General features: G+C 42.4%; 1 long non-coding RNA gene across 2 annotated transcripts in view; it reads right to left on the bottom strand.

The window, feature by feature from the left end:
• The window catches only part of LOC143441776 (uncharacterized), an 87,862-nt gene that overhangs the window by 37,894 nt on the left and 26,763 nt on the right, over positions 1 to 23,205 (bottom strand). Inside the window, exon 3 of one of the 2 annotated variants that reach the window (XR_013109452.1) lies at positions 19,945 to 20,030. The exons of the other annotated variant lie outside the window; for it this stretch is intronic. This is a non-coding gene — a long non-coding RNA (uncharacterized LOC143441776). The remainder of the gene's footprint in view (positions 1 to 19,944; positions 20,031 to 23,205) is intronic. 2 annotated transcript variants of the gene reach the window in all.

Here is a 23,205-nt window from a genome sequence, read left to right as displayed (position 1 = left end):
TCTTCAAGCTTGCCTAGCACATCCCAGTAGGATCACCCCAGGGAGACCAAGCCTCTAAACACAGTAAGCCCCTTGGGGACACCTAAGCCACACCTAAGCCATAGAACCTATTAACTGCAAAACTGAAACATACATTTAAAACCACACAATAAATTCTTTCACATGCTTTTCAACCAACCCCACTAAGGAAAGAAAGCATCCTTTCACCATTAGACCTAACTTCCTTGCTACTTTTAGTAAGTATAATATCCCTTAATATTTCACTTTCTTTGACTTTTGAGATATAGAAAATTCTAAAAATCATGAAAAATCGAATGTGTCTAAATGTTTAGCTACAGACAGTGTTGAAGACAGCGTCTCTTTAATTAGCTTAATTAGCTTATTTCAACACATTCTAATCTGAGGTTGGGTACTCTCAAGAACATCTGCCAGAGCAAATTGATTACTCTTTCAAAAAGTGACTTTTTCCAGCTCAGCAAGATAATCTGTGTATGCTTCGGGTAAAGACTGCAGTGTGGCTCAGTGGTGTGCACTTGTCTATATTTGATCTCTACCACAGGAAAATCACAGAGAAATGCAGTGGGGATGGGAATGGCAAAGGAAGCAGGAAGGGGGCAAGATAAGCAGAGGACTGAGTTCAGACAGTGTATTCTTGGCAGATGTGTTATCATTACTAATAACTACAACTGTGATAAAGGACCTCAGGGTTTAAATTTATAATTTTGGAAAGTTTTTATTCTCAGTCTACATTGAATTTCAGAGAACTCTAAAAATTGCAGCAACTCGGGTCCCACTCCTGGGCAGTCCTACCTCCTTACTCCAGCCTGGAGTTATGACCTGGCATCAGAGTGTTTGCAAGGTCCCCCAAATGGTCCTTATGTGGCTCCAAGGCTGAAACCTTCTAGCCAAGCCACCTCTCCTTGTCTGGGTTTCCATCTCTTCTTGACTTCCTGTGGTACTAGAATGAGCAGTTTGGAGGTTCCCAAGGGCATTCGGTGCCTGTGACATTCAAGAGTTTCAATCAGCAAACTGACCATAGATGGATCTCCTCTGTAGGCAATCCAATAACAAGCTGACGGCTGAGGTCAGCTGCACTGTGGTTGATTACCGCTAGAAACATGCTTGTGTTGCTTTCTTCAGTCTCATTGTGTGTACCTTTCAAGCTAAAGCATCTATTCTCTTTCCTGGCTGTCAGATATATTCTATGTTCCAGGACACATCTGGGTCTCAGCTTCCACATTAATAAGGGAAGGAAGATGCATTATGTAAGTGTTTGAAAGGGATGGGAGCCACTGTCTTGGCTGTTGAGGTCTGCACAAGAGTGACCCCTCGTCCTGGGTGTGTGTGTTGCATGACTCCTTGTAAATGCCTGAAACTGTGACTAATACCAGACTCCTTAGACGCTGCCCCTCCTCCTGTATCTACAAAACCATGAGGAGGTTTCATGTATAAATTGGGCACACAGTAAAAGATTAACAATAACATCAAAAGGAACTATTTCAGTGTGGATTGTAATAGAAGTTATGTGAATGGCCTTTCTCAAAGTGTTTGAACTCATTATATTATAGTGATAGTTCAGTGCTTAGTTTATCATAGCTAACTGAATCTGAAGACAATGAAATTCTCCTCAGAAAAGGGGTTGTGTAGAGAGTGTTTTGTGTAACCAAGATCCATCAGGTCACCAAACCATTCATGACTTAGTACCATTGTTAAGTATCCCAGGAAGCCTTAGGGTTTTTCTATCTATTTTAGCTCTTAGGGGATTCGAGCTAATTTCCTTTCACATAAAAACACATTTATTCTGACCTAAGCAAAAGCAGAGATCATGGCTTTTACCTTCCTTGGACTTATAGTATTCTTCTGAATGTAAGAAGGTGGGAGAGATGCTGAGAGCTGAAAACCTCTCCCTTATGTCACCATGTCACTTTGGGGTACTGACCCTCCCTAAAATCTAGTTTGTACAAAGTCTTAAATGAGAAGTGCTTTGGCCTGGGAAGGAACTATGACAGCTAATGGACAGCATGATGGTGAGACAGAGAAGAAAGGGCAAGAGCAGGCAAGTAATCAGCCAGACAAAAACCAAGTCACAGGGTCTCAGAGGACCACAGGCCTCTGCTCGAGACTTCTGCAGAGTGAGCAGGCAACACTGATTTGAGGGATAAGAATATAAGCTAGATTGTTTGCAAAGTCTTACATGACAATTTGATCTCAGCAAGCCAGGAAACTTGGAGACAAGTGTGATGCCAACTGATGAACTATATATACACTTAGCACATATGAAAGGCTCGGAATGTTTGTTGCTATGGTTACCATTTGTGCCCGAGGTACTGGACCAAGGACTAGCAGGTTTGGATTCTGATGCTGTGTAGTGGTGATTGCATTATTCCTAAAAGTATGCAAGGTCAGGCGCATACTTTTCTGTACACAAGTTAGAGTTTCATATTCTGCTCAGTTAGAAGGCTGAGCTCTAAAATGTTTAATCTGAAAACAGGGGCAGCGACTCCATACAGCGTGCTCAGAAGAAATCAACATTCCTGAGGACTGGGAAAATAGGCCCAACCCTAATTAGAGATTTAATACCTGGTGCCATGTAGACACTTCAGAAACTGTTTGAAACTGGATTTATTCAATGTTCGTAATAATTCAGGTCTGACCCATATGGTTGAAAGAACTGATTCCAATATGAATTTTCAGAATCTTACTCTTGAGAGGGTGAAATAACAAGATTAAAGCAACGGCTGCCATACAAAGCAAGGATCTCAGATATACTGCTCTGACCAACAAGCCCATGTAAATTTATGTTTGTTTGTATGTTTGTGGGGGTGGTTGTTTTGGTTTGTCTTTCTACTCTCTCCTTCATGGTATTGTGTGGACTTTTCTCAGCCATTTCATTTTTACTATCAATTCAAATTCTATTTTAGGGCATATGAAGAATACTTTAAATAAGCACCATCTATAATTCAAACTGTGTACAGTTCCAGACTGGCTCCCTTCCCCTTAGGCTAAATCAATGATGCTTTCCTCATGATTGGATCATATTATGTTCATCTTAATAAATAATCCCTTTCAGCTTTGCCTTTCCTGTTCAGAAGGCCAACTGTTCTTTACAAATGCTATTTTGTGAGAACATTTGCAAATATCTCCTAAAGTTTTCACTCAGAATGTAATCCCAGCTTAGAGAAAGCCTCACCAAGCACATAGAAATGTCTTCACAAATGCAGTTTCCCATCCATCCTTCTCAAAGGGATGCAGCACAGACTCCTAGGAGGACTGGGGATTCACATCTGGGGGGAAACCAGTGATCTGGGGAGGGGGGAGGACCGCTGTTTCTGCCACAGCTTTCAAGCCAGGCTGGGTGTTAGGAACCAACTAAGGTGAGAAGCAGCTTTTGTACTAACTTCACACTATCAAGTTAAGATCCCATCTCAGCACCAGGCTACGCTGTGTGTACCTGCCTCTAAAATGGTGTCTACCGTAACTCTCTCATGGTGGTTTTGCCTACTTTGTCTAAGTGACAAAGGGCATTTGAAGCATCTCTGGATTGGTCCTGAACCATCTCAAGGCACCACTCCACCACATCATCACAGGCCGTAAGCAATACATGCACCATTGTAACAACTACCACTTGAGGTTTACGTGCAAAGCTCACTGGTCCTTCAAATGCATCCCCTCAGTGTTTCTGAAGCATTTGCGCTGAGCTGACTTCAACAAATGTCACCAGTTAATATGTTAAAAGGAAACTGTCTCCCCACTTTTACCTCATAAATCATTAGTGCAGACATGGGGTTATGCCTCTGCTCAACACTTTAAATTATCTTGGAGTTTGTTTCTTGTCAACACGACCATTTACTGAGTTCTCATTCTGCTCCCAACCACTGCACTGAGCAATGCTGTCTTGGTTTCTTTTCCTGTTACCATGATACAATACGTAATGCATATAATAGCCTACAACATATACAGTAATGTATAATATTTACTCTATGCCCTGGCAAAGCAACTCAAGGGACAAAGGGCTTGTCTCACAGTTCGAGGTTGCTCTCCGTTATGCAGGGAAGCTGCAGCAATGGAAATCTGAGGCAACTTGTCTAGTTGCATCGACAGTCAGAAGCAGAGAACAGTAAATACTTCTATTCAGGTCATTTCCACCTTTGTCTCCAGTCCAGGATTACATATTGGAAATAGCACCACCTATGTTGGGTGGCTCTCTTACTTCGACTATACTAATCAAGATAATCCCCCACAAACTTGCTTCCCCCTCCAAAAGCCTTTCTTCCAGGTAATTCTAGATGTCATTAAGGTGACTAACCATCACACATGTGGCCACATTCTCTCTATCCATGTTCATGGCATCTCAGAGATAGTAAGTATCAGTCCACTACATAGCTAGGAAGTTGAAGCCTCAACCAAACTCGGAATCTTTCTGGGAGCCAAGGTGAGATCAGACTTCATGACTTAGCCACCAGAAGCACTTCCGGTCAGCACTGTATGCATAAGACCAACATCACAATGTACTAGTAAACCAAGAGCTCATCCCAGCATCTGGCTTCCCTCTTAGGCATTAGTACTGCACCTGCAGCTTGAACAGTACTTCCTGTTTGTCTACTGCACCTTAAAACCTCTCCACGTCTTTCAAAAGAATGTCCATAAGGGATTACCTTCATAAATACCTAACCACTTTTCAAGGTTATTGATATTTTGTGTGTTGGGAATGTTCTTCCTATTGTCTATGAATTTAATAAAGGGAAAATGTTTCATATGGCATGTAGGTATCATTTCAAAAATCTATTTCTCCTCAGTATGGCATCCATCTCGCCTTTCTATCCCCCTGGTGTTTCTATAGTAACCTGGCATCTCAGCCACCTTCTATTGGCATTAAAGGATCATTTATAATCACCCCCCCGCAACTTGTTCTGAAATACAGCTTCCATCTCACAACACAACAGATCGTGTGAAAGTTTAGCAAGACCTGGAGCATTTCTTATCTTGAATTACACTCAAATTTTCACAAGAGCAAAAGTATCAAGAATGGTGGTGTTGTAGGACTCAGCTTTTAGCTTCACAGCTAATTAAAAGCTTGCTGGCGTGGAGGATCTTGGGAGTCAAGCTATCCCCTTTACACCTGCTACAGTGCCTTACATGATAAGGACAAATAACCAGACACAGCCACAACCTGCAAAAGAGAGCTGCAGAAACGTCTTCCCTGAGGTTAGTCTCACCACTATCCCCGCTGCCCCCACCAGCACCTCTGGCTCCATTATACAGAACAGGATATGGCCAAATTATTCCTCATATCAGATAATCCATTTCTGTAATCGGAGCCTGTCACGGCACAACTACAAGAGCCATTCAAGCTGGAAAGCCACAGGAGCATTCTTTGGAGACACAACCTTGCAAGCTTACAGTGACCTCTTACTATAAGACTTACTGTGAAATCACACTGTGCTATGAATTGTTTTTTTGTGGGGGTGTGGAGACATGCACGCATATATGTGTGGGTGCACACACATGTAGAAGTCAGAGGGCAGCTTCAGAACTTGTTTCTCGGGTGGTAGCCACTTAGTTTTTTGAGTTTTGGTGTCTCACTCAACCCTGGGCCTCACCAATTAGACTAAGGCTGGCTGGTCCACAATCTTCACAAACTCCCCCATCTCAGTCCCCTGGGATTACAAGTATATACCACAACACATGACTTCTTTTGCTTGGGTTCTGGGGCTCAAACATAGGTCCTCATGTTTTCAAGGCAGGCATTTGATTGCCATCTCCCAGCCCATGAACTACTTAAAAAATATATATAATTACCTTATGCTCAATTACATCATGCTCTCATTTAGGTAGATAAATTTTCTAAATCCATCCATTCAAAATGTACCATAGCCACTCCATTCATTATCTCTCTCCAACTCTGTATCAACTGATGGCAACACATAAAGATATGAAATTGTATCCAACCATAAAAAAATTAAATCACGACATTTGTAGGAAACTAAACAGAACTAAAATTACGTTAAGCAGAGTAACTCAGTCTCAGGAAGATAAATAATAATGTGCTCTTTCTCTCATATGTGGATCCTAGATTTTAATGTTTACAGCCATGTGTATATGTGTGTGGAGGCAAGAGTACAGGTCATGGAAGTGGGAAGGGGACCCTTAGAGGTGAATGGGAGATCTTCAGGGGAGAGGGCAGAAAGAGAGTAAGGCTATATGGCAGGAAGTAGAGGGAGCTTTACCCAAGAGGAGAGAGCAGGGGGAAACAGGGAGGGAGCTGGGGGGGGGGGAGATCAATCAATACAACATATGAAGGTGCTTTAATAACGCCCATTGTTCTGTACGTTAACATAAAAACAGGAGTCTAAACCCTTCTCCTAAGAAACATTCCAGGTATTCAGTCATGGGGGAGTGTGCCTGTGATCCCAGCCCTCGGAGATGAGAAGAAGCAAGAGTTTTAGGAGGGCTACATATCACGAGTGGGGTCCACCGTGAACACCCTCCAGCACACACTCAGTCCACCATGAATCTGCTCTGCTGTGCCATCACCCACTAAAACCCTTCAAAGCCCTGAGCCATAATGGCCTTTCCCCCTGTCAAAGAAAGAGAAAACTCCAGGCCAAAACACCCACCACTGGTTTCTTGTAAATATTTAAAAGGAAGGGGTAATACTAATCCTGGTAATTCATCCAGAAAGCAAAACAGAAGGAACACTTTCTAAAAATTTGAATTATGAAGCCAGATTTCTTTTAACAGTATCTTATAAAACTCACCAGCTGTTCATTGTAAATACTCCTACAAGACAAGAGTAGAGGTGGCTTACTTGCAGGACAGACAACCAGGTCCCACCACTACTGCTCCAAAGCTCTCAGACACCCAAGTGTCCCACCTTCCTACAGTGACAGGAACTGTTCAGCTCTAAGGAGATCCCATGAAGGGGAAAAGAAGAACCTGCCCAAGAACCCAAGTGAGAATCCTTTAGTCTTCTCTGCAGCATGAAGCTTTTTCTATCTAAGGGAACAGAATAGACCAAAGCCTCCCGGACTGAAGCTTATAGGTCTATGTTGTACTTCGCTACTCTAAGATTGTAGTCTGGATAGCTTCTCTGAGCTCAGCAAAAAATGAAGGACTCCCTTTTCTTTTTTTTTTTTTTTTTTTTTTTTTTTTTTTTTTTTTTTTTTTTTTTTTTTTTGTATTGTTTTAAATTTGTGTATTTACATCAAATTCTGCTCCCCACTTCCGGTCCTCCTTCACAGGGTTCCTCCCCCCCCACCCCACCCCTTTGTTTCTGAGAAGATGCTCTCCCTGGGTATCCCTTGATCCTACTGCATCAAGTCTTTGCAGGATTAGGCACATCCTCTCCCATTGAGGCCACACAGCAGCCCGCTGCTGTATATGTGTCTGACCAGCCCTTGTATGTCTTTGGTTGGTCTCTGGGAGCTCCTAGGGGTCCAGAAAATTAACACTGTTGGTCTTCCTGTGGGGTCACCATCACCTTCAGGGCCTTTAATCCTTCCCCTAACTCTTCCAAAGGGGTCTCTGACCTCTCTTCAATGTTTGACTGTGGCTATCTGCATCTGTCTCAGTCAGCTGCTAGGTAGAGCCTCTCAGAGGACAGCTATGCTAGGCTCCTGCCTGAAAGTACAACATAGCATCACTAACATTTTCAGGGATTGATGCCTGCCCATGGGATGGGTCTTAAGTTGAGCCGGTCACTGGTCGGCCATTCCTTCAGTCTCTGTTCCATCACTGTCCTTGTGTTTCTTTTAGATAGTACCAAATTTGGGTCAAAAGTTTTGTAGATGGGTTAGTGTCCACATCCCTCCAACAGGGGTCCTGTGTGACTACTGGAAGTGACCTTTTCAGGTTCTATATCCTCACTGTTGGACATTTCAGCAAAGATCACCCACATTAACTCCCAAGAGCCTCCCCATCCCAGGTCTCTGGGACTTCCTAAAGATTCCCCCACTCCCAATCCCAGGCAGCTACTTATTTCCATTTATTCCCCTGGCCCTCTGGGCCTCTATCCTCTCTCCCCCCATTTTTGATCCTGTCCCTCTATTCCCCTCTGCCTTCCCTCTCCCACCCAGGTCCCTCCTTCCCTCTGCCTCCCATGATTATTTTGTTCCCCCTTCTAAGTGGGATTGAAGCATCCTCACTCAGGCCTCCTTCTTGTTTAACTTTTTATGGTCTGTGGGTATATCATGGGTATTCTGTAGTTTTTGACTAATATCCACTTATCAGTGAATACATACTATGCATGCCCTTTTGGGTCTGGCTAACCTCACCACGGATATTTTCTAGTTCCATCAATTTTCCTGCAAAATTCATGATGGAGGACTTACTTTTCCAGGAGAACATCCTCTTCTCTGCCTGACCTTATCTGGTGAGCTCAACCCTATATCCTCTACCTAAGGAAAGCCACATAGTCCTTGGCAAACTTTCAAGTTCAGCTTCTTCCCCCACACACATACCATAAGAACTTGTCCAGAAGGTACCTGGGATTCCTGGAGTGCCTCTCCATGCATTCACAGGACTTTAAACTCTAGCCAATGATTTACTTTCACCCTGAAAACTCCTTCCCACTCTCCAAGGTTCATATATAGCCCTTGGTTGCCCAGAATAAAGTGTATCCACACAACTGTTTCACTGAAGATTGTCTAAGACAGCTGTTTCATTCAGAGCTATAACACTAAAATAGATCTTCAGAGAAGCCTTCCACCCCTGAACTTACTCCTGGCAGGACCAGGATCCTATAGACTCCACCTTTTCCTGACTCAGCTTCATACTTCTGTGAGGTAGAGCCTGAACACCCTAAGGGAGGAAGCAGAGGATGATGCAGAACCAGAGCTGGTCCCCAACATACATACCACAGGTCTATGTTGATTCCAAGACCAGTCAGTGAAGTTCTACCCCATATCTATCTTAGGTCAAAAATAAAATGTATATGCCCCTGTATGTTAGTGTCGTCTAACATCTACCTATTACTCTTAGTAAAGACACACACACACACACACACACACACACACACACACGAATGCACACATGCACATGGGTGCACGCACACACACAAAGTCAACAAAAGATTCATAAAAACTCAATGTGCTAAGACTACCCACTCCATGCTAATCCTCATGAGAAAGTACCACCTATAATTTGCCTAGCAAATGCAATGAGAGCCACAGAATGGATCTGGTGAAGGTTATGATACAAAGGCTTGCCTGCCACCATGGCCTGCTCCCTGCAGCTACAGAATCATATACTAAAATATTATTATGGTGCCCCCCCATTGACAATAAAGATGTAAGGATAAGCTCTGTACCCTAGGCATGGTAACACACTCCTGTAATCCCAGCATTCTAGAGGCTGACACAGGAGAACAAAATGACTGGGCTTCATGTTGAGACTCTGGCTCAAAATAAAAATTGCTCTGTATTTTCAGTCAGAAGTGTTTCAGGGAATGAAAACATCCTGGCAAAGGGAAAACACAAATACCAAGGTATAGGTTCTTTCACATTGTGGCTCAGCTAGGAAAATCATTGAATGTTAAATGCCAGCGACATTATATGACTTAAATTTTCCTATTAAAATGTGTAATATTGGATGATTGTGCATTTTGCTTGTGTTAAGGCAGGGGAGGCTTACTCTCCAAGACTGCAAATGTCATTACAAAGTGTTACATATTTATTAGCCCATCTGCTGCTCCAGCGTTATGGGAGAGGGAGGGAGTCTTAGTATAAGTAATTCCCTCACAGTTACAGTTTTACCACCTGATGTGCAAAATAACAACACTCGGTAAGCATTTATTACTGTGCTGAGCAATTTCAATTTTCAATTGAATTTGTGTTCTTTAAAGCCCACAAAACTGAACATTTGCTTTACTTCAGGTTCCATTTCCATCTCTTGGTTGAAAAGGATATCCACTGGTACTTGGGAAATTCAAGGCTGGAGAATTGCCAGTGTGGTTGGAGTTGGGGGGGGGGGGGTGCAGGTCTCAACACACTACAGTGATAGAAACGGGATCGCGTGATCACAGATATGGCCATTATACGTTACAGAGCGCACACCAAGTAGAGACAAGAGAGGTAAGTTTGAATCAGACTACCCAGGTAGGTGGCTCAGCTGCTGTGTTTTGCTAACATTGAATTGAATTGTCCTGCAAGCTGTGGCTGTTTCTCTTGACAAAATACAAGTCTATGTATCAGTTGAAGGTTCTTTTAAAGGCAACCAGTCCCCAAATAACAAAGACCCCAGCAGAAAAATCCCAGCCAGAGTGTGACATTCATACCTAGGAAGGATAGAAATGAGCTATCAACAGAGTACCCTGTCCCTCTCCTGCCTTGACCCCCCCCCCCAAAAAAAAGTTGTCTTTGAGGGTTGGAAATGATATCACACAGGTCTTTATCCCATAACAAAAGACTGCCTATCCTGTCTTCTTTAACACATGTTCTTGCTACCAATGCTGCGTAACAAAACACTCCAAATTCAAAACACGTAAGACCAGAACCACAGCATTATGCTCACAGGTTTTGTTTTGGTTTTGTTTTTGTTTTTTTTTTTTTTTATGTCTTACCTCAGCTCTGTGATACCTGCAGCTTCAGCTGGGAAGATTCACATGAGTAGGGGACGACTAAATGTCTGGCAATTAGAATGATCTAGAAGCTTCTTCTCACATGTTTCTAGTGTCCAGTCTAGGACACATGAAGGCTAGAATTTAGCTGGGACTACTGACTGAAAGACCTACTTGTAGCCTCTCCACTCGGTTATTTCCAACAGGAGAGCTGGGTCCTAAGATGGGATACCTAGAAAATTTATTAGAACCAGAGGAAAGCTGTACACTCTTGGGATTGGTTCTAATTGTCTTATTTCAGTTCTCAAAAAGCCTCACTTCCAGACCCTGCCCCAAGCTGGCTTTGACTGATAATAAAGAATTGCCGTACAACTGGACAGAAAGATGGAGGGGGGACTTTTAGACTGTGTAGTCAAGAAGCTAGGAGAAAGAGGAGAGACAGAGAATTGCCATGACAGGAAGGAAAAAGATGAAACTTAAAGACCTGCAGGCATGTAAGAATCCAGGAAAGGGGCCCTAGAGGCCAGTTTTCCAGCTGGGTCTAGGATAGCAGAGATGAAATATAGATTTTTAAAAGAATACTGGAGGGGGGTGTTTGTTAGCTGTGGGAGGATTAGAAATGTCCAGCCATTGAGCTAGTCAAAGGCTGGAAAAGTGACTTGCCAGGAACCAAAGTGCTTTAACTAATTCCTTGCTATAGTACACCTTTCTAGAACCAATATCAAAAGTGACATGGAATGTCTACACAGCAGTCTGTGGTTACTGTGATGATACTGTCAATTTGACAGAATCTGGAATCCCCTAGGAACCAAATTTCTGGATATGTCCATGAGAAAGCTCCTAAATTGGTGGAATTCAGACAGGAAGACCCATGTTAAATATGAATGGAATCATATCATGGACTGAGATCCTGGACTGAATAAAAAAGAAAAAATAAAACTGAGCCAGGCAGCATTCATCTCCCTCTACTTCCTGACTACAGATGCAACACAATCAGCTGCTGACGTGGACCAACAGGTCATTCTTCAGTGATGGTGCTAAGGAAAAAGGACCAGGAGATGAGAAATAAAGAAGATAGGACAGGTGGATCAGGAGGTCCTGGACAAGCTGGTGGCTATGTCAATCAAGTGTATTAAGAAGTACAAGATCTCATATGTAGTTCTCAAAGGAAGAAAAACAGGACACAGTCAGTGAAAAGCCGTCATACAACAGGATGAAGTCAGCAGGAAGGAAATCAAGCAATGTTACACAAAGAGGACACAAGTTCATTGTATCTCAAGTACATCATAGATGGAGCACACAACAGCTTTGAAACTGATAAGCCCAGTCTCTTCAGAGGGAAAAGCCAAGTTCCAAGGAACCAAAACCAAGACCCTGACCCCAGGCCCAGAAGCTGACATCAGTGTCTTCTCCCATCACTCTCTATTCAACAAGGCAAGACCTCTCACTGAACACAGAGCCCATCAATTCTGGCTAGTGTGGCTAGCCAGCATGGCTCATGGATTCTAAATGTCTGCCTCCAGAGTGCTGGGATTAGCGGCAGCCATTGTGCTGCCCAGCTTCTTTGTGAGTTATAGAGACCCAAACTCCAGTCCTCACACTTTGACAGCAAGCATTTTATCCTGTGATCCACTTTCCAAGTCCCTCTTCTTCTCATCCCATATAACATAAGCTGTATTATTTTTATATCCGTGCTCTGTGTTATTAAGAATGTGCCTTTGTATTCACATTGTAGGATTTTGTGAAAGGAGTACACATACTCAAGGACTTCACTTCCTCTCTTCTCTGAGGAAAACACCAGAACATTTTATGAAGGATAGCTGTGTCATGTTTTATGACCTGATATGGATCTTCATTAGAAAGTAGGAGGATAAGCCAAGCTGACAAAGGATAAGATTACAGTGGTTCATTTTAGATGATATGCTTAGGTTATCAGACACCCAAACAGGCAATAAAACTAGACCTTAAAACTTCTAGGCTTATCTAGTCTAGATATGAGCTTCATCTAACCCACTGGGGCCAGAGGACATCTCCATACTCTCAGATCTGTAGCTGGGATATACCTATTTTCTCTCACTTGTAGACATCAGAGAACCTTTAGACTTGGGACTAATACCAATGTCCCTTTTTTCCAAGTTTCTCAAACTTCACATTAAACTAAGAGTTGTTGTCAGGTTGCAGCCTGCGTGGGTTCTTTGTTGGGTTGAATTGGGGGTCTGCCCCCCAAGGGGCTAGGGCCATGGCTCAGAGGGATAAAGGCAAGGGAATTTGACTGTGATCACTCCATGCTGGCGCTGGGTGGACATCAGGCTGTGAGAAGCTGCGGGATCACAGTCAGAGGTCCCCCAGGGAGGGAGAAGCTCTAGCTGCATCCCTTGGGGGTGAGAGTCTTGGTCATGATGAGACTTGCTTGGCTGGGTCACAGCTGGCTCCACTTGCTTGCTAGAGTTGATGGCCTCCATGGCTAGAGGTATAGAGAGGTCGTTGTTTGGAGATTAGACAGTGGCTGGCTCAGTAGTTGAAAACTTTCTCCACAGTTCCTCACAATGGGTCCCATAGAAGAGAAATAGGCTATGATCTTAAGATATTTATTGTCATGGCGGAAAATGGATGAAGCTATACACCAGTATTCTCAGGGTGGGCCTGAGGTTAAATACCTTTTGCAAGGAGAAGGGTCTGGGAAGGAATATTTAATTGGCTATGCCCTCTGGCCTTTAGGTATCTCATTAACATGGAGATCTATCTTGAGGGTCTCCGATCATCTCTAGCCAGTGCTTGACCAGAAACCATGCTGTCCTTTCACGATCCTACAAGTCGCCGCTTGTTTTCAAGCCTTTGCACTCAGACTGAATTGTAACGTGGTCTTCCTTCACTCTCTGACTTGCAGGTGGCAGGTTTTAGCCTTGTTGATCTTCACAAATAAATGAGCCAATGTCCATAATAAACTCCCTCTTGTATCCCTGTATACTTTCTTTGGATTGTTCTCTTTTGACTATTACACTATCAATGAAAATCCTAGATATTTTTTTTAATACTACAGTTATTGTCAATATCTCAATTTGTCACAGTTGTCACTATTTTTTGAAATGGTGGTTGCATATGAGACAACTCATTCTTCCCCAAACTATTACATACTAATTAAAATGCATATCCCAAACTTGGATATTTATAAAAATCTTTAACAACTTTTCTAATAAAGTTGGTTTCCTTTATAATCCTATGCCTAAAAACTTGCTTCTGGGAGCAGAACACATGGCTCAGAGGTTAAGAACACTTGCTGTTCTTGCAAGTGATTCAGGTTCAGTTTCCAGCACCTATATCAGGCAGCTCTCAACTGCCTATAACTACAGTTCCAGGAGATCTGATGCCCTCTTCTAGCCTCCACAGGTACCTGCACACACGTAGTACACACATGCACACAGTTACACACATGCACACAGTTACACACATGCACACAGTTACACACATGCACACATATAGTACACACATGCACCCAGTTACACACATGCACAATCAAACAGTTAAATTTTTTAAAGAAAACTTTCTTTTGGAAAGAATCACCAGGCATCTCCAATTATCAAGGGAGGCCATGCCATGCAAGACACACCCCTCAAAATTCAGAATATGTGTTCTATTATGTTGAGCTCTGTGACTAACAGAATTATGAGCTCTCCTAGGTGCTTATTTCGTGCATGGGCAACACCAATGGGATGGTAATTTCTGGAATTAAGAGTAGAAATACTGATTACTCAAAAAACCACTGGGACGACCCTTCAGCCCTAACTATTTTTAGTTAGACCTTTGAAACTTTTGATAAAATACTGATACCTGTTAAAAAGCACTGGCTACTCTTCCAAAGGACCTGAGTTCAACTCCCAGCACCCACATACCTCTTTCTCAGTCCTTCCTCAGACTGGACCTTTCTAACACTCACAAGACAAATCTAAATGATGACTTGGAAAATGGCTGCTCTCCCATGAGCGCATGGCCTTTTAGGGTATGCAAGGTTTTTTAATTAATGGAAAATTTCCCTCACCTATGCTATCATCCTCCACAAGGCACCCCCAGTGGAGCCATGCTGGAGGTTTCTAGGTAGGATGCTTTATGAAGGCTGACATGATGACTTCCTTCCTACTGGGATGATTTGCACGGTTATGTGGTTATCCACTTTGGCATGTGCAACCTTTGCTCAACCTGCCCTTTATTATACTTACTACTTTGCCCAGAGCCCTATGTTCAGACAGTAGCCTCTCAACTCCCTGTGACGTGACTCCTATAAACCCTCTGGGGAGCCAAAAGAAATAATGTCACATCCATGAAATGAGCAAAGGTCAATCTTCCTGTGTGGCCACAGAATGTGCCCCAGGGAGATGGTATCATTATTCCTTAAAGATGGAAGTCATCCAACTTTCTTCTCCAACTGTTTCTGGGTACAAACACAGCAAGGTGTGAGAAGGAAAAGCCAGAGAAGATTCTCACACTTTTCTTGAAAAGCCTAATGTTGGAGGTGGCTCGGTTACATGAAGCCTCTGTAGACACAGGAGAGTCTGTATGGACACATGTGCCATTTTCAAACTCTTTAAGAACCAAAGGAAGAGGAGGAGGAAGAGGAGGAGGAAGAAGAGGAGGGGGAGAAGGAGGAAAACTTTCATTCTGTAAATTCCTTCAGTGACCCTGTAGGGATTTTGTGTGACACATTGCACCTGGGGCTATTCATGCCAGGTACACTAATTTATTGCTGTCAAACTATCCTACAACTTGGTAACAACACAGCACCAAAGGCTGGATAATTGTCCAAGCACCTAGGAGAAAACCAAATATGACTGGTGAGAAAAAAAATCAGTGAAATGATTCCTAATTCTGCTATATTCGTTGACAGGAGCCTAGCACAGTCATCATCAGAGAGGTTTTATCCAGAATTGATAGGAGCAGATACCAAGACCCAGAGCAAAACATTAGGCTGAGCTAGAGGAATCCTTCAGAAGATGGGAAAGAAGAACTAGAGGAGCCAGAGAGGTCAACAATACCACAGGAACATAGTTCACAGACTCAACTAACCAAGGTTCATGGGGGCTCGCAGAGACTGAACCAACAATCATGGAGTCTGCATGGGTCTGACCTAGGTCCTCTGCATATATGTTATGGTTGTATAGCTCGATCTTGTCAGACTCCTAAGAGAGGGATCAAGACCTGTCTCTGACTCTTTTGTTTGCTTTTGGGACCATTTTCTTCCTACTGGGTTGCCTCATCCAGCCTTGATACAAGGTATATGCCTAGTCTTACTGTACCTTGTTATTCCATGTGTCATTGGTATCCTTGGAAGGCCTGCTCTCTTCTGAAGGGAAATGGAAGAGGAGGAGATCCGGGGACATGGAAGGTGGTGGGGAGGAACAGAGAAAAGAGGAAGGGGAAAATGATCAGGGTGAGATATATATATATATATATTCAATTAATTAACTTAAAAAACATGTTTTTCTTTTTATTCCAGAACTTTTCCATTTAACTATTATGATATATAAGAATATTGGTTAAAGCCCTGGAGTCTAGAGGCTGATGGATGAGTCTCTCCTCTGAATACATATAGTCATGGCCTCTAGCAAGTCACTTCTCTCTTTCTTGTCAAGGCTCCAAATAGCAGCTCAGACTTGTACACAGATGCCTAGAGGCAACACTTGTTGACTTAACCTCCTGCTCCAGCTCTCTCCATAGAAACCAGTGGCAGACACTTACAGTCAATTACTAGAGAGGACAGACTGAGCCAACAATTCATATTTTTCTCTCCCTCTCTCTCTCTCTGAAATAAGAGAGAATATATATGAAATATATGTGGAAATATATAAAAAATATATGGGATGTACATATAAAATGTATGTAGAATATATACATATATAGATATATATATATATATATATATATATATATATATATATATATCACATCACCTTGGAAATGGCTGGAGATGTAATTCAGTTGTAGAGTGATTGTATACTATGTTCAAGACCCTATTGTCTATTACTAGCACAGAGAGACAGAGAGAAAGTCCAATCTGATTTCCTTTATAAATATGCTAATGACAAATGTTCTGGAAAACAAAACTAGGGTAGATACTTTACACATAGAGTCCTTTCAACAAAATATACCAGGGTGTCTAGGTGACATCTAGCAAAAAATCTGGGATTTATAGGTTTCTAGAACATGCCTCCAGTAAGTCATCAAGCAACCTTTGTGATTCCCAGAATGGAGCATAGACATGTCTCATGATGGAAATAGCTTTTTGTGGCAGTCATTCCCACTGGCATTGCACAAAAATATCACTTGTAAGTAGTGGCAGACGCATCCCATAGTAACAAGAAGGAACCTAAGGAATGGCATGGTAGTCCCTGGTTCTTCCTGTTCACTTTTGCTTAACCATGATGGTAGACTTACAATCATCAAAGGTAAGATCCCTGGATGACACCATGCTGGAGTTATAGACTATGAGATACACAGACTCTGAAACAGGGTCGCAGTGACTTCAAGTCAAAGCCTACACTGTAACTATGAATTGTTAATCCATTTTGAGCTCCCAGTGGGCGGTCATGCTTCTAGCCACCCACCAGAGGTCTTTGGATTCTCAAATGAAAGGATACACACCCCACACACGCGCGCACACACACACACACACACACACATTTTAATATGCCTAACTAGCTCAGTGGCTGGGCATTTTCAAACCTCCCCATGACTAGCACATACTCCCCTCCAGTATTCCTGAGTTAACACTTTCTAAGTCTGTATTTTATCTTTGCTGCCCTGTTTCCTTCTGGGCACCCTCCCATAGGGGCACTTCCCCTTTGTACCTACATTGCTGGATGATTTCTCTCCTGCAGCTCTTAAGTCTGATCTCTCTGCTTCTGCATCATGGCAATTCTGTTCCTTTTCTCCTCTGCATTTCTTGCTCAGGAATCCTACAAGTCCCACCTCTTTCACCCTGCCCAGACACTGGTCATTGGTTCTTTATTGATTAATCAAAAACCAACTGGGGACAGGGACCCTCAGCATATGAACATTCAGATTCCCATATGATGTGAAGAGCCAAATTCAGACAAAGCGTTAAGGCCAATCTCCAGCACTACACTTGTTTTCTACTCTCCCAGGTCCTCACCCTGGACCTGACTCAGGGATGATATTATGAACGTACTCCTGAAATCCATATTGCCTGTCATATCCTGAGAGTTCGCTTCCTGGTCCCCTGAGTCTTTCAGAAGCATCGGTAGGAAGATAGGGAGACACTGAGGAATAGAGTCCTACCACATGACATGTGTCTTTCTCAGACCCATTTTGAAGCTCCTAAGCCCATACTCAGATGCTCATGGGCATGGGGAACCCCATGATTGATATGGAATGCTCCCTGAAAATAGTTACATCCCTTCAATGGATGTATTCTTTGCCACTGTCTTCGATAATTCATGAATTGAAAGGACTGATCTTAGTGACTGAAGCCATTACAACCTACCAAGAATAACTTGAACTTGCATGGGAACAAGCCATTTTGAAAGCCTATGAACTGCAGGGAAGCATATTGCACAATGATCCCTCCCCTCCCTGTTGAGGGACAGGGGAGCCCCCACATGGAGCTTTACCCAGTTCAACTTCATAACCAATTCAGAGGTTTCTATAGAGTTACAAGTGGTGAAGAAAATGAGACAGACCTTGGTGGCCTGTTTTTTTTTTTTTTTTTTTAAATCTGTGTATCATTTGAAAGTAAATGTAGCAGAGAAAGGGTTCAGAAAAAAATAAAATTCAACATTTATTATGAAACAATTTTCCATAGCACTATAATAATCCATTAACCCCAAAATAAAGCTGATATAATAATTATTATATCAATGTCAGCAACATCTGGTCTGACATTTTTCCAAGGCAAACAAAAGCATCAAGTGCAACTGTGTCTCCTTAGATGCTCTATGCTATTTTGCATGCATGCACACATAGGAGTGTGTGTGTGTGTGTGTGTGTGTGTGTGTGTGTGTGTGTGTGTGTGTGTGTCTGCGTCTGTGTCTGCGTGTATAAAATAAAGCCCATTACCCAAAGAAGAAAATACCTGATGCTAAGAAGGTTCCACGTTAGTCAGGGCCCATGTGTCATCTTACACATATTTTAATAGGGGAAAGGCCTCAAAATTGAATTACTGCCTGACGATTTGGTTCAGAAGAGGGCATTGAAAACAGACCTTGTCCAATCATATTGTGTATGTTTTACAAGGCACATTATAGCACACGTTTAAATCTCACGGATTTTATGCTGCGGGATGAGAGGCCTGGGGCTGTGAGTTCTGAGGTTAGAAAACATAGAAATGGTGAAATAAAATGCTGTCTTTATAGCCATAGAACCGAGTCATAACCCTCTTAGTCTACAAATTGATAATAGGAAAAAAGAAAGTACAAGAGAGGAAGAATGTGTATGCATCTTGGGCTAGGGAGCTGGTGCCATGAATAAGATGCTATATATATATATATATATATATATATATATATATATATATATATATATATATATATATAGAGAGAGAGAGAGAGAGAGAGAGAGAGAGAATATGGGGACCTGAGTATGAACTTCAAAAACCCTCATAAATCCTGCACAGTAATGTGCAATCCCAACCATCTTATAGCGACATAGGAGAAAGAGATAAGAAGATTCCCAGAAGCTGGCAGGCCAGCTAACCTGGCATATGCAGCAGTGAACAACAAAAGACCAGACCATGTCTCAAGCAAGGTAGAAGGTTAAAACCAACACCGGAAGTTGTCCTCTGACATCCACACAGGAGGCATGTCACATGCATCCTCTTGCATATGCAGATGTCAATTACTACCACACACCTCCCACCTATGGTCACCTAAAATGCCACTAGGCATTGCCAAGTAATCCTCAGCCTCAAGAAAAAGTGTGCAACCCCCACCCTCATCTACTCTGAATGTCATTTGGCTATAAAGGAGGGGAAATATATCATTTTCAGAAAAATAAAATAAAAGTGGAGATCATCTTAGAAATCAAACTAAGCCAAGCTCTGAGAGATGAATATCACACACAAATTTTATATATAGATTATAGATTTTTTTAAAAGTTAGGCATGGTGGTGCACATCTGCAATACTAGTACTTGGGAGATGGAGGCCAAATAGTTAGGGCCTCGAGGTCATACAGTAAGTTCAAGGCTAACCTGGGCTACATTAGACTATGTCTCAAAAAAGAAAAAGAACATGAAGGTAAAGGGTGCCAACAGGAGGAGGATGCAAACCAGGTAAAAGAGGGATGACTGTGATCGATGTAGAATACAACATGTGTGTTAATTACTTTTCTCATCTCTGTAACAACACCTGACAGAAGCAACTTTGAGAACAAAGGACTTACTTGGACTCATGATTTGTAGAGATGGGCATGGTGGCAGAAGAGCTCATCACAGGAGCATGCAGTGGTTGCGTGTCTCATGGCTTTGACTAGGAAGCAGAAAGACTGGGGTCAGAAGGGGTCTGGACCATAACGTCTAAGGCTAACACCTCAGTGGCCCACTTCCCGCATCCTAAAAGCTCCACAGTCTCTCAAACAGTACCATCACTTAGGGAACAACTGCTCAAATACATGACGTTTTTACATCCAATCCACATGTACGAAAACATCATGCTGAAAGTTGCCTCTTTGTGTAGAATAACAAACATGAGTAATTTAAAATTTTGAAATCTATTTAAAACTGGAGAAGGGAAGAGCCACTGATATAGGCCTTCCAGACTTGAATGAATGATGTCTTTTGTTTTTTGTTTTTTTCTGCTTATAAGCCACGAAAAGCTTCTGGCATTTTGTTGCAGCAGCTGAAACAAACTAAGACAACATTCATTTGCGCTTTTATTCTTTCAGTTGTTTGAAGAATAATCATTGTGACCTGGATACTTGCTTGGCAGGGACTAGGTTTGGGGGGAACAGGCAGGCATTTGGGACCCCCAAAGGCCTCTTAAGCCAATGAGAACCCAGTGCTCTTCTGAAAGAAGCTGTGGGATCCTGGGGCAAGGTAGAGGCAGGACAGGACAACACCCTACTAGGGAGTAAGGCCAGCCAACATGGGTAGGGAAGCTGAAAAATGGAAGACAGAGCAATGAGTATAAAAAAGTACCCAAAGCCAGAATTGCCAGTGTGCCTGCTGCAGCAAGACACAAGGCTGGACTGGAGAAAAAGTCATCACAGTGAGTTCTTCCCTGGATGAGCTACTGAGGAAGTCACACTGCTTCTCGGCACCACAGCTTGTGTTTTTCAAAGACTGCACAGCACTCGAAATAACAAACGAAAGATTCGTTGATAAATCAAATGCTCATGAAAAAAAAAAAAAAAAAAAAAACCCAGAGGGCAGCTGTCAATATTTTTCTGCTTGTGCTTAATTAATCTAATTTTCTGCAATAAATGTCATTTGAAGATAATTATTGGTAAATTAATATAATATCTAAATGAAACACTTCTCGTGGCTGCTTGCCGATTTGGGGGGTGGGGAGGACACTTATGCACGGAAAACACAAGGCTTGGGTAAAGCCTGAGCCCTGAGGTGGAATTCATTCCTCACTGAGAACTCCAAAGGTTTGGTCCCCACAGTATACTAACAGTAGCATTAAAAAGCATATAGGGAATTGGGAAACGTGAGAAATATTTGCTTGGAATAAAACAGAGCAGACTCTGCTTCTTTTCTCTCGTGTACTGTGAACTCTGTGTTGACCTTAGCCAAGGCATTTGAATCTACGTGATATGGGACAGAGACAGGAAGGGAAGTGGAAGACACCTGCTCACACAGCCACAAGGACATGATGTGTCACACCCAAGACAACACTGTGGGTTTTCGCCTATTATCAAGCAACCCACTAACTCTGAGAACTCTTGTGTTCTCCGCCAATATATTCCCTTCCACTTAGGAAGGCCAGACTTCTCATGATGCCAGCAACTAAGAATTTTGGCCAAGACATAAATAACTGGAGGGAAGAGAGAAGCTGTATATTAATCAAGTTTCCTACTCAGGTTAGGCACTCTGCAAAAGGCAAGAGCAGCTTGCTTTTAGAAATATGACGGTGGCAGCCACAAGCCATTTAGCTTTGATAAATGCAGAGACTGTGGCTTGGAGGGCACCTGTCTCCAACTAAAATGGGAACAGAAAGAATTATGACCAGAGAGAGATGGGAGAGGGCAGTCGATCCATTTACCAGAACTCATGAAATGAAGTCATTAGCCAACAAACAAACAAAGGGCAGAAACATTGTTCAGTCTGCTATCATAACTTGAGGCCCCTACTTAAAAGAATTATTAGAATGAATGACAAATATCCCAGGCTGGTTGTGAATCAAGGCAGCTTTACTTCCTGAATTGTCTGCCTGGATCCTTATTACGCTCCCAGGGAACCCTCCTTAGCAAGCTGCCCACTGTAGAGACTCTGGATCAACTGGCAGTACATGTTTAGGAACTCGGTAAACATTTATTGAAAGAATGGACAAATCACTGCCTCAGTTCTGTACTCCTTATTGTGGAAAAGAAGAGTAATATAGTCTCTAGAAAATGGCCATTCTTTTAGCCACTTGAATATATAACCTCATTTAAGGGTCTTCATTCAAGCATTTTATATGCTTGTACATTTGTTCATAGATGCCAACCTCCAAGATGGCTGCCAATGATTCTTGGATCTTAAAATTTATGCTACCATATAACCCCTTCTTATCCTAAAAAGTAATGAGTAAGTCTGTCCAATGTAACCAATAATGATTCAGAAATGATAAAGGATCAGTTCTAAGCCTACATCATAAAGGATACTATAGCCACCTTACTCTTCTGGATAGCTGGAGAAGAGCTAAACTGTCACACAAGAAGCTTTCCACAAGATTCACATAGTGAAGAACTAAGGTTTGCTTGGTTTGCCAGGAGCCAGCATGAACATATCATACACATAGACAAACCATTTTGGACTCTTCCAGTCCCAAGCAAACCTTCAGAAGTCTGCAGCCTCATGAGCAATGGGAGCATAGAACCAATCATCCAACAGAAACTACACCCTAAGCATGGAGGAGAGAGGAGAGAGCTCTCTGCTGGATCTGTGCTTAAAACAGAAATTTAAAGCCCAAGAATCTGACTTCTCATATAATGAGGTTTGACCCACTTCCTTTCTAACCAGCTATCTGTAAGCTATTATACCAGGCACACTGTAAAGACTGGGCCAATACCAGACCTAGAAACAGATACCTGGTTCTAAAGTGAAAAGGATCTAATGGCTCCTCACTTTCCTCTTTTCTAAGGAATGATTATCTCAGTTTTTCTCAAGTACATACACCAAGATCTCTTGGTATACACAGAGGAGACAAAAAATTCTACACACACAAGAGAGAGAAAGAGAGAGAGAAAGGAGGGAGAGAGAGAGAGAGAGAGAGAGAGAGAGAGAGAGAGAGAGAGAGAAAGAGAGAGAGAGAATCAACTATTCTTTAGGTACATTTATTTTGGTTTGGTTTGGTTTGGTTTGATTTGGTTTGGCTTGGTTTGGTTTTTCAAAACAGGATTTCTTTATGTAGCCCTAGCTGTCCTGGGCTTGCTTTGTAAACCAGGCTGGCCTTGAACTCACAGAAATTCGCCTACTTCTGCTTCCCAAGTGCTGAGACT

This window comes from Arvicanthis niloticus, chromosome 3 (genome assembly GCF_011762505.2).
Source record: "Arvicanthis niloticus isolate mArvNil1 chromosome 3, mArvNil1.pat.X, whole genome shotgun sequence".
NCBI lineage: Eukaryota > Metazoa > Chordata > Mammalia > Rodentia > Muridae > Arvicanthis > Arvicanthis niloticus.
This window is presented reverse-complemented; position numbering and strand designations above follow the sequence as displayed.